This window comes from Etheostoma cragini, chromosome 22, assembly GCF_013103735.1.
Source record: "Etheostoma cragini isolate CJK2018 chromosome 22, CSU_Ecrag_1.0, whole genome shotgun sequence".
Taxonomy (NCBI): Eukaryota; Metazoa; Chordata; class Actinopteri; order Perciformes; family Percidae; genus Etheostoma; species Etheostoma cragini.
In genome coordinates this window covers 21,745,514-21,754,377 of record NC_048428.1, presented here as the reverse complement: position 1 = coordinate 21,754,377, position 8,864 = coordinate 21,745,514, and the positions used below count along the sequence as shown (strand labels likewise).

The 8,864-nt window shown below is 42.4% G+C and overlaps 1 protein-coding gene across 1 annotated transcript in view; it reads right to left on the bottom strand.

Moving 5' to 3' along the window:
* The window catches only part of LOC117938286 (phospholipase D1-like), a 43,161-nt gene extending 34,841 nt beyond the window's left edge, over nt 1–8,320 (bottom strand). The window contains exon 1 of the mRNA XM_034862809.1: nt 8,215–8,320. The gene's annotated coding sequence lies outside the window, so the exon portion shown is untranslated. The remainder of the gene's footprint in view (nt 1–8,214) is intronic.
* Between the last annotated feature and the right edge of the window lie 544 nt (nt 8,321–8,864).

The window sequence follows — 8,864 nt, the reverse complement described above, 5'->3', positions numbered from 1 at the left end:
GGGGGGGGGGGGGGGGGGGGGGGGGGAATCAATACAGCATAGTATCGCAATATTTTCCGTGACAACAATGTATCGATACACGGACGTCTATTATTACATATATAGATTATTTGCTAATTTTGCAGCAATAACACTGAAGTGAGATGAACAAACGTGTCGTTTTGGATGAAACAGATGTTGACAGAGTTTCCTTTTGGGGACATCTTTTGAAATTTGTAAAATTTGAAATTGGGAAAAACTTGAAATTGGGGGAAAATAAGCTGATAAATTGCAATATAGCACAGAATATTGCAATATTTGCAAAATGTAAAACAATTACATTGTGTCATTAACTGAGTATCGTGGAGGACACGGATCGTTAGGCCTCTGGTTTTGTCCTCAGGACCAGACCCCGGACCTGGAGGAAGACCCCCACCCAGCCCCCTCCCTCTGAAACTGCCCCCCCCCCCAACACATCTGAGATGACACCAATCCCCAATGTCTGAGTTCAAATCACCAATCAACCAAAAATCACTTTATCTATGCTCCTTTTAGTTTAAAGTGTCTTTTAGGGCTGCAAAGATGAATGCATGACTACTCGATTAATCCTATTTTGATAATTGCCTAATAGCTTTAACTCATTAAATGGGGGGGGGGGTGGGGGGTGATTGCAGCTTGTTAAAGGTGAATATCTTCTAGTTTCTTCTCTCCTCTGTGACATTAAACTGAATCTCTTTGAGGTCTGAGGGGACAAAACAGGACATTAGAGGATCTTGTTTTTTTTTTTTTTAAGAATTTCGCCGTTTTATGAAATTTTAAAGTCTGAACAACTAATCCCTTAATGCAGAAAAGGAGCCACAGATTAATTAACAATGAAAATAATCGTTATATAACAATCAAAATGTACGCAGGTGTGTGGTTCCTGTTGGGTCTTGTAGTCCTTGTTGCTGTGTTTCACTGCTGTTAATACTGATTAAGGGCTGGACCAACCGCGCCCTCTGTCCCTTGAGCTTTTTCCTATCTGTGTGTGTGTGTGTGTGTGTGTGTGTGTGTGTGTGTGTGTGTGTGGTACAAGTGCACACAAACACACCCACAAAGTCAATTAAGCACTCCCTCGCTGTGGACTGTTTGCTGGAACTAGATGAGCCATAACATAAATAATCCAACACCCACACGCCAACCAGTCCTCCAAACCAGCGGTTCCCGACCTCTGTGGTCTGAGGTACTGCCAGAGTTATGTCAGATGAACTTGTGTACCCCTTAATCAATTACAAATGTATAACACTAGTCATTAATCTGTCAATGTTATGGCTGGTTTAGTCTATTTTGCTAAGGTGCTGCAGGAAATTCCGCTGGATTTCACTCTTTTCGGCCGGATGTCCGTCCCCGTCCTCTGTCTCTGTGTCGGCGCTCTAACCTGCGGCTGATTTCCGAGGACTACGGTGACCTGGTCCTCAGATCTCTGCAGGGTAAATCCAGACATCTAGCTAGACTATCTGTCCAATCTGAGGACTATGGTTACCTGGTCCTCAGGTCTCTGCAGGGTAAATCCAGACAGCTAGCTAGACCATCTGTCCAATCTGAGGACTATGGTGACCTGGTCCTCAGATCTCTGCAGGGTAAATCCAGACAGCTAGCTAGACCATCTGTCCAATCTGAGTTATTCTGTTGCACGACTAAAACAACTTCTGAACGTACAACATGTTCCACCAAAAACAGCTTCCTTCCAGAGGCTATTTAGCAGAGGCCAGGGCTGCGTTGTTGCTAAGCGCCACCCAAGTCGATTGTGATTGGTTGAAAGAAACGCCTGTGGAGGATCCGGCAAAACGAGAGCGTGCTTGATCAGCAATTGTTTGACCTTCTGCCCTCAGGCAGACGATCCAGAACACTTAAAAACACGCACCACTAGATCGCTGAACAGTGTCACCATCACTACACTGACCAACACCATGAAATCCTCCAGATTACTGCGACTGTGCAATAAATTAAATCTACTTATGTTTCCAGACTACGTTGGCTGTGCACCTGAGTGTCGGTGGAAGTGAAATGTACAAATGTTATTCATATAGTTTTATTGACTTGTTTATTTTTTACTCACTTGAGAGCCGTCCTCGCTCGTTGCAATGGAATTTCGTCGTGTTCTTTTACAATGACAATAAAAGGAATCTGAATATAATATCCGTGAATCAATAACTTTTAGTTAATCATTTGAACTGTTTAGGCTTTACTTTTTTGCTTTTTATCTCTTGCATTCATTCATTACTTTTGGCTACAAGTTTACACGTTTCACTCTTACACAACTACAACGTGTAGAGTCGAGTTATTGCAGTTGACGTAATGTTAACATGTGGATATATTCTTTTAATCTGACCATCATTTCTATTTTTTCAAGTTAAATGAGCTACTCTACGATCAGTCCAAGCACCCCTCTGAGACTGCATGAAAACCCCGTGGGGTACGCGTCCCCCTGGTTGGGAGTCACCAGCTAAGCTTCCATCCACTTGTCAGTCAAATTATTTGAAGTTCAGTAAAACAACTCATGTGAATAAAGTGGGTTTCTATCCAGCGGCTTTAAAGCCAATAAACCCTGTGGTGATGACGTCACATGCACATTATATGTACATTCACACAAAGTCCTAGAAGTGGTTTCCAGCGTTAGATCCACTACTCTGTCTGTCGGTACGTGCCGTGGACAGTCCCTTGTAGGCGCGGCAGCCATTCAGGATGTGTGGTAATGATTCAGTGATCTGTTCTGTAGTGTGATGCAAACAGTGAGGGGCCTGAGTTGAAGGGGAACCAGATAGAAAGGTTGAGTCTAGTAGGAAGAACTTGTAATCTGGCTTTTACTGTGAATGTGGCGATGTCCTCACTCAGAGCAGTACTCTTAAGAAAGGATGATCAGTAGAAGGAAGACATGCACCTTATCCCAGAAGTTTCACTCCAGCCCGGTGTGGTTGTTGTTGTTGTTGTTGTTGTAAGTCCTTAAGCGTTCATGTTAAAGTGACCCCATAATACCCTTTAAGACCCTCACAGTCCCAGAGTCAGACCGCACCCACTCCAGTGATACTCCAGACACAAGGATCCTTCAGGTCCGACCAGGCACCGAAACCCGCAGAATGGGCGTCAAGGTTCCTGCTGGGTTTTCTTCTGAAACCATGGAGGAGGGGCTCTGACCCAACGGGGGCCAAAAGGGACCTCGCATCCCCTTAGGTCCAGGAACCGGGAGCATCGAACCAGCTCCCTAACATCTTTGTCATCATTATTCGGCATGTTCAGAAGGTGGGACCGCGCTGGTTTAAATCCATATCACATTTGGTACCCCCGGCCCCCGCTTTCCATTGGGGTGGAAAATAACGTCTCGGGTGCTGTGTATGTGTGTGTTTGTGTGTGTGTGTGTGTGTGTGTGTTAGGGTTAGTCCAAACCACTTTCACACTAAGTTCACAGTTTTGCTGTACATTTCACTCAGCACTTCCTGTTTCACACACACAGGATGAACCAAGGCAAGACCATGATGTCTATGGGCGTCTGCAGGTGAGTCAGTTTAGTTACATTGAGGTCATGGACTGGAAGAGCAGGTTATTCCAAAACACACACATCTCTCTCTCACACACACACACACACACACACACACACACACACACACACACACACACACACACACACACACACACACACACGTAGTTACCCGACAAGTGTTGCAACAAAACCAGCTGTGGAAGAAGTAAAAGTACCAATACCATCCTGTGAAACTACTGCACTACAAGTAAAAGTCCTAGATAGTCCTTTTATTTTGAATTTTGTCTGTATTTAGCCTACTGTATATAATTAGTGGGTTTTTTTGTTTTTTTTTAAGGGATTTTAAGTACATTTGTTCTTGTATTTTTAGTCCGCTGCTGGGATTTCTGTCTGTAGTTTGGTTTTTGTTTCTATTGTTTTTCAGGGTTTGTCTTCATTTATGCATGTCGGGGTTCAAATGAAACTCTATGAAACGCAAAAAAAACACAAAATAAATAAATAAATAAATAAAAAGGCAAGAAGTTGAAAGCGAGAAAAGCACCATTCCTGAGCTACCGAGGTGAGGATGCTCCTGTGTGCACCCCCCACCGACCTGCTGCTTTAACCCTCGGGGTGTCGTCCTATCAACCGTTAGCTTTAGCTTTTTTTTTTTAATTCATAGCCTAATTTTTATTTCACATTACATTACAATAAACACCATATTTTACATTATACAAAAAACATTTCTGGGTTTTTTTTCAGCGCTTTTCAGCTCTTTTTTTTGTCATTTCTACAAAGGTTTTGGTCACTTTTTTTAAAATGCCATGAAATTCGATAAAACAAACAAAATTCAGTAAAAGTAGTCATTCATTTTACCTGAAGAACACTGCATGGCATCCATGTTATTTTTAGGCAATCAGGTTGAAAGAAAGCCAAGCTAAGCCGCTCTCCGACATGGGGATTTTTGCAGTTCCTATAACCTAACGTTCCTATAACATGTTGATCCTATAACCTAACGTTCCTATAACCTAACATTCATATAACCTAACGTTCCTATAACATATCGTTCCTATAACCTAACGTTCCTTTAACCTAACATTCATATAACCTAACGTTCCTATAACCTAACGTTCCTATAACCTAACATTCATATAACCTAACGTTCCTATAACATATCGTTCCTATAACCTAACGTTCCTATAACCTAACATTCATATAACCTAACGTTCCTATAACCTAACGTTCCTTTAACATATCGTTCCTATAACCTAACGTTCCTATAACCCAACATTCATATATCCTAACGTTCCTTTAACATATCGTTCCTATAACCTAACGTTCCTATAACCTAACGTTCCAATAACATATCGTTCCTATAACCTAACGTTCCTATAACCTAACGTTCCAATAACATATCGTTCCTATAACCTAACGTTCCTAAAACATATCGTTCCTATAACCTAACGTTCCTATAACCTAACATTCATATAACCTAACGTTCCTATAACCTAACGTTCCTTTAACATATCGTTCCTATAACCTAACGTTCCTATAACCTAACGTTCCTATAACCTAACATTCATATAACCTAACGTTCCTATAACCTAACGTTCCTATAACATATCGTTCCTTTAACCTAACGTTCCTATAACATGTCGATCCTATAACCTAACGTTCCTATAACCTAACGTTCCTATAACCTAACGATCCTATAACCTAACGTTCCTAAAACATATCGTTCCTATAACCTCACGTTCCTATAACATGTCGATCCTATAACCTAACGTTCCTATAACCTAACGTTCCTATAACCTAACGTTCCTATAACCTAACGTTCCTATAACGTGTCGCTCCTATAACTTAACGTTCCTATAACCTAACGTTCCTTTAACCGAACGTTCCTATAACCTAACGTTCCTATAACCTAACGTTCCTATAACCTAACGTTCCTATAACCTAACGTTCCTATAACCTAACGTTCCTGTAACTTTTTATTTCTCGTGTTCCGACTGGACCAATTTGAAGATTTTTAAGTTCCTCTGACCAGGTTCTGCTCCTACATCAAGGCAGGGTCTTTTGACTTTTTTGAGCAAAATTAAACCTTTTGGGCGTCAAACACATCATTTTCCGCATTCTGGTGAGGATTTTGGGGTTGGCTGCGATGGCTAGTTTTGATTATTGAGGGAGTATTAACCCCCATTGTCTGTAGGGATCCTTTCCATAATGTTGTCAGACACTTAGAATAATAATGTGAGCCCGTCAGTGGCAAAAAAACAGGACTTTAAAACAATTTCGAAGACTTGTGTTCAGATTAGTCACCAATGCATGGGAGGGAAAAAGAGAGTCATGGTTGAAAAACACTGACTGTATTAAAACTGGCCATGAGACCAGATGTGGCGGGACTTGTCACATCAGCTAAAGAAAAGTCACAACAAAGACAGAAATAGTTTCTATTTATGGGTTGGAAACCTTGGATGACATGTTGCAGCGTGGCATCGCCAAAGTTGAGTCACTGAAACATTTCAAAAAGCTGCGAGGAACCAACGGAGTCGGAAAATGCTCATTTTGTAACTACGGCGCTATGATATCTAAGCTCATCTGCCAGTATGAGGGTCCCTTCTTCCCTTCTTGAAGATTATAGTGTTGTGGTAACTTGTGTTAACCTAAGGTGTTTCTTATAATCCGTCCACGCCATCTAATCAGTGAGGGTGGAGCCCTTCTTTTAATCATGTGATATGAATGCCTGAAGGTTTTCACATCCCACAATGCACTGGTAGTCCTGTCAGTGATGACCCAAAGTGGTGATGAATCATTAGCTTCGTTCGAGATAAACTCAGCGTCTGTCTGCAGAGTCTAGAGTTCCAAAGATTCATCGATTAGTTGTCAGTGAGCTCGGCCGATAAAGGATTTTTAGGGCCGATGCTGATACAAATATTTGGTTATTTTAAAATCCGATATATTTATGTTTTGTTTTTTTACATATCCAGAAACGTGTAACAAAACAGACAGATGTCTCTAACTTTAGGTATCTGTACTTATTTATCTTTTTGGTGAGTCCTCACCAAAATATTATATTGGTTATATATTATTTAACCAATACAACGCCATCACTAACAGGGACGTTGTAGAGCGTCCTCTGGTGGACAGACTATGCAACGCCATCACTAACAGGGACGTTGTAGAGCGTCCTCTGGTGGACAGACTATGCAACACCATCACTAACAGGGACGTTGTAGAGCGTCCTCTGGTGGACAGACTATGCAACGCCACCACTAACGGGGACGTTGTAGAGCGTCCTCTGGTGGACAGACTATACAACACCATCACTAACAGGGACGTTGTAGAGCGTCCTCTGGTGGACAGACTATGTAACACCACCACTAACGGGGACGTTGTAGAGCGTCCTCTGGTGGACAGACCATGCAACGCCATCACTAACAGGGACGTTGTAGAGCGTCCTCTGGTGGACAGACCATGCAACGCCATCACTAACAGGGACGTTGTAGAGCGTCCTCTGGTGGACAGACTATACAACACTCACAACATGGTTGACCATCCGTTTTTATGTTATTTTTTATCAGAATCATTTATATGTCATTATGAATAATTCTGATGCATTTTTTAATCGGACATTATAAATCCCAAAAATAATAGTTCGGGAAACGCCTAATATTGGGCAATAATATCGGGTCGCCAGTATATCGGTTGGGCTCTAGTTGTCAGCTAATAAATGAATCTGCAACTACTTTAATAATCGATTGATTGGTTTGGGTCATTTTTCTTAAAAACATGTGATTCCAGCTTGTTAATGTAAATATATATAAGAGTCTTCTCTCCTCTGTGACAGTACAGTGAGTATCTTTGAGTTGTGGACCAAACAAGACGTTTGAGGACGTCATCTTGGGCTTTTGGGAAACACTGATAGACATTTTTCTCCATTTTATAGACTAACTTTTACAGACAACTAAAGGATTAATTGAGAAAATAATCAACAGATTCATCGCCAGTAAAATAATCATTAATTGCAGCCCTAATAGACATCTGCATGAGTTTATCTAAGATTAATACAGGAAATTAGCACAGTATCGACACCAAAGTGACCTTTGATTAGGCGGTGGTGGTGCTGGTGCTGGTGCTGGTGCTGGTGGTGGTGCTGGTGGGGAATCTAGTGGAAAGCTGTGTGATGGCTGGCTGATTTCGAGGAAGTAGACTGTGTTTTTAGTTTGCAATCTGTCGAGTAAAAAAAAAACAAGGAAGAAGCGAGCAGAGAGGTGGCAGCCAGCAGCACAGGTCTCAGTTCAGGTCTGACCCGTTCTGATCCTCCGTGAATGAAGCTGCCTCGGACTAACCAAGTCTCCACGCAGTGGCAAAGGCATGGCCGATATCTGGCCACTGCAGTGCCAGGAGGCTGTGCCCGACCACCGCAGTGCACGGATGCCTTCACATGTCAGAAAGGGATACTCCAAAAAACAACAACAACAACAACAACAACAACAACAACAACAACAACGCCGCTGTCTGTCTCTGCTTCTCTCATTACGCGCGATACCTTTACGCGCTAAAGCAAATTACAACTACTTACGAATTCTTACGCACCTGAATGCGCTGCCACACGAGCGAACTTCACCAAAACCAAACCCTGACATGGCTTAATCCCAGAACACACACACACACACACACACACACACAGACACACACACCAGTGATAAGTGTGTGTGAAGAGTGAATTGTTCTCTTACCTCCTGATGTGAACTGAAGCTACAGCAGCGGCTGCCTTGAGACTGAGGAGCAGTGGTGAGTGAACCGTTGACCAAATCCAACAGATCCGTGGTGAGCACAGCAACAGTGACTAACGACTGGCTTTCCGGTGCCTTTGAATTTCAAAATAAAACTCAAGAAGGTTGGGTTTTCCTTTTTGATCTGACACTGTCACCTCGATCTCCACAGCGCTGTGGGGTAATGTATGGCGACACCATAGATAGATAGAAAACACACTCGGTTGTTTAAGTTTCAAGTTCAAGCTCAACTTTATTTATCCTTAAAAAGGAAATTTCAAAAAAACTCAACACATGCACAAACCACACCAGATGCCAACGACCTTAGAAACACAACACAGGACACACATCAGCACTCCAATGGAGACACTCCGTCCCGCTAAACCAATGACAGGATCCAATCGGAGAGTACACAGGTCAGTGTGTCATAATCAACAGTGACAGGAACAAGTTCATGTTCTATGTACATAAGATGTCACTCCAATCACCAACACTATGCTCCGGACGCAGCGACGCCGGCTCTGCTAAATGGTCTCGGGAAGGAAGTTGTTCTGGTGAAACTTTTGCCCCTGCAACGCTACACAACTGTTGACCCGGGTACAAGTGGCCAAAAT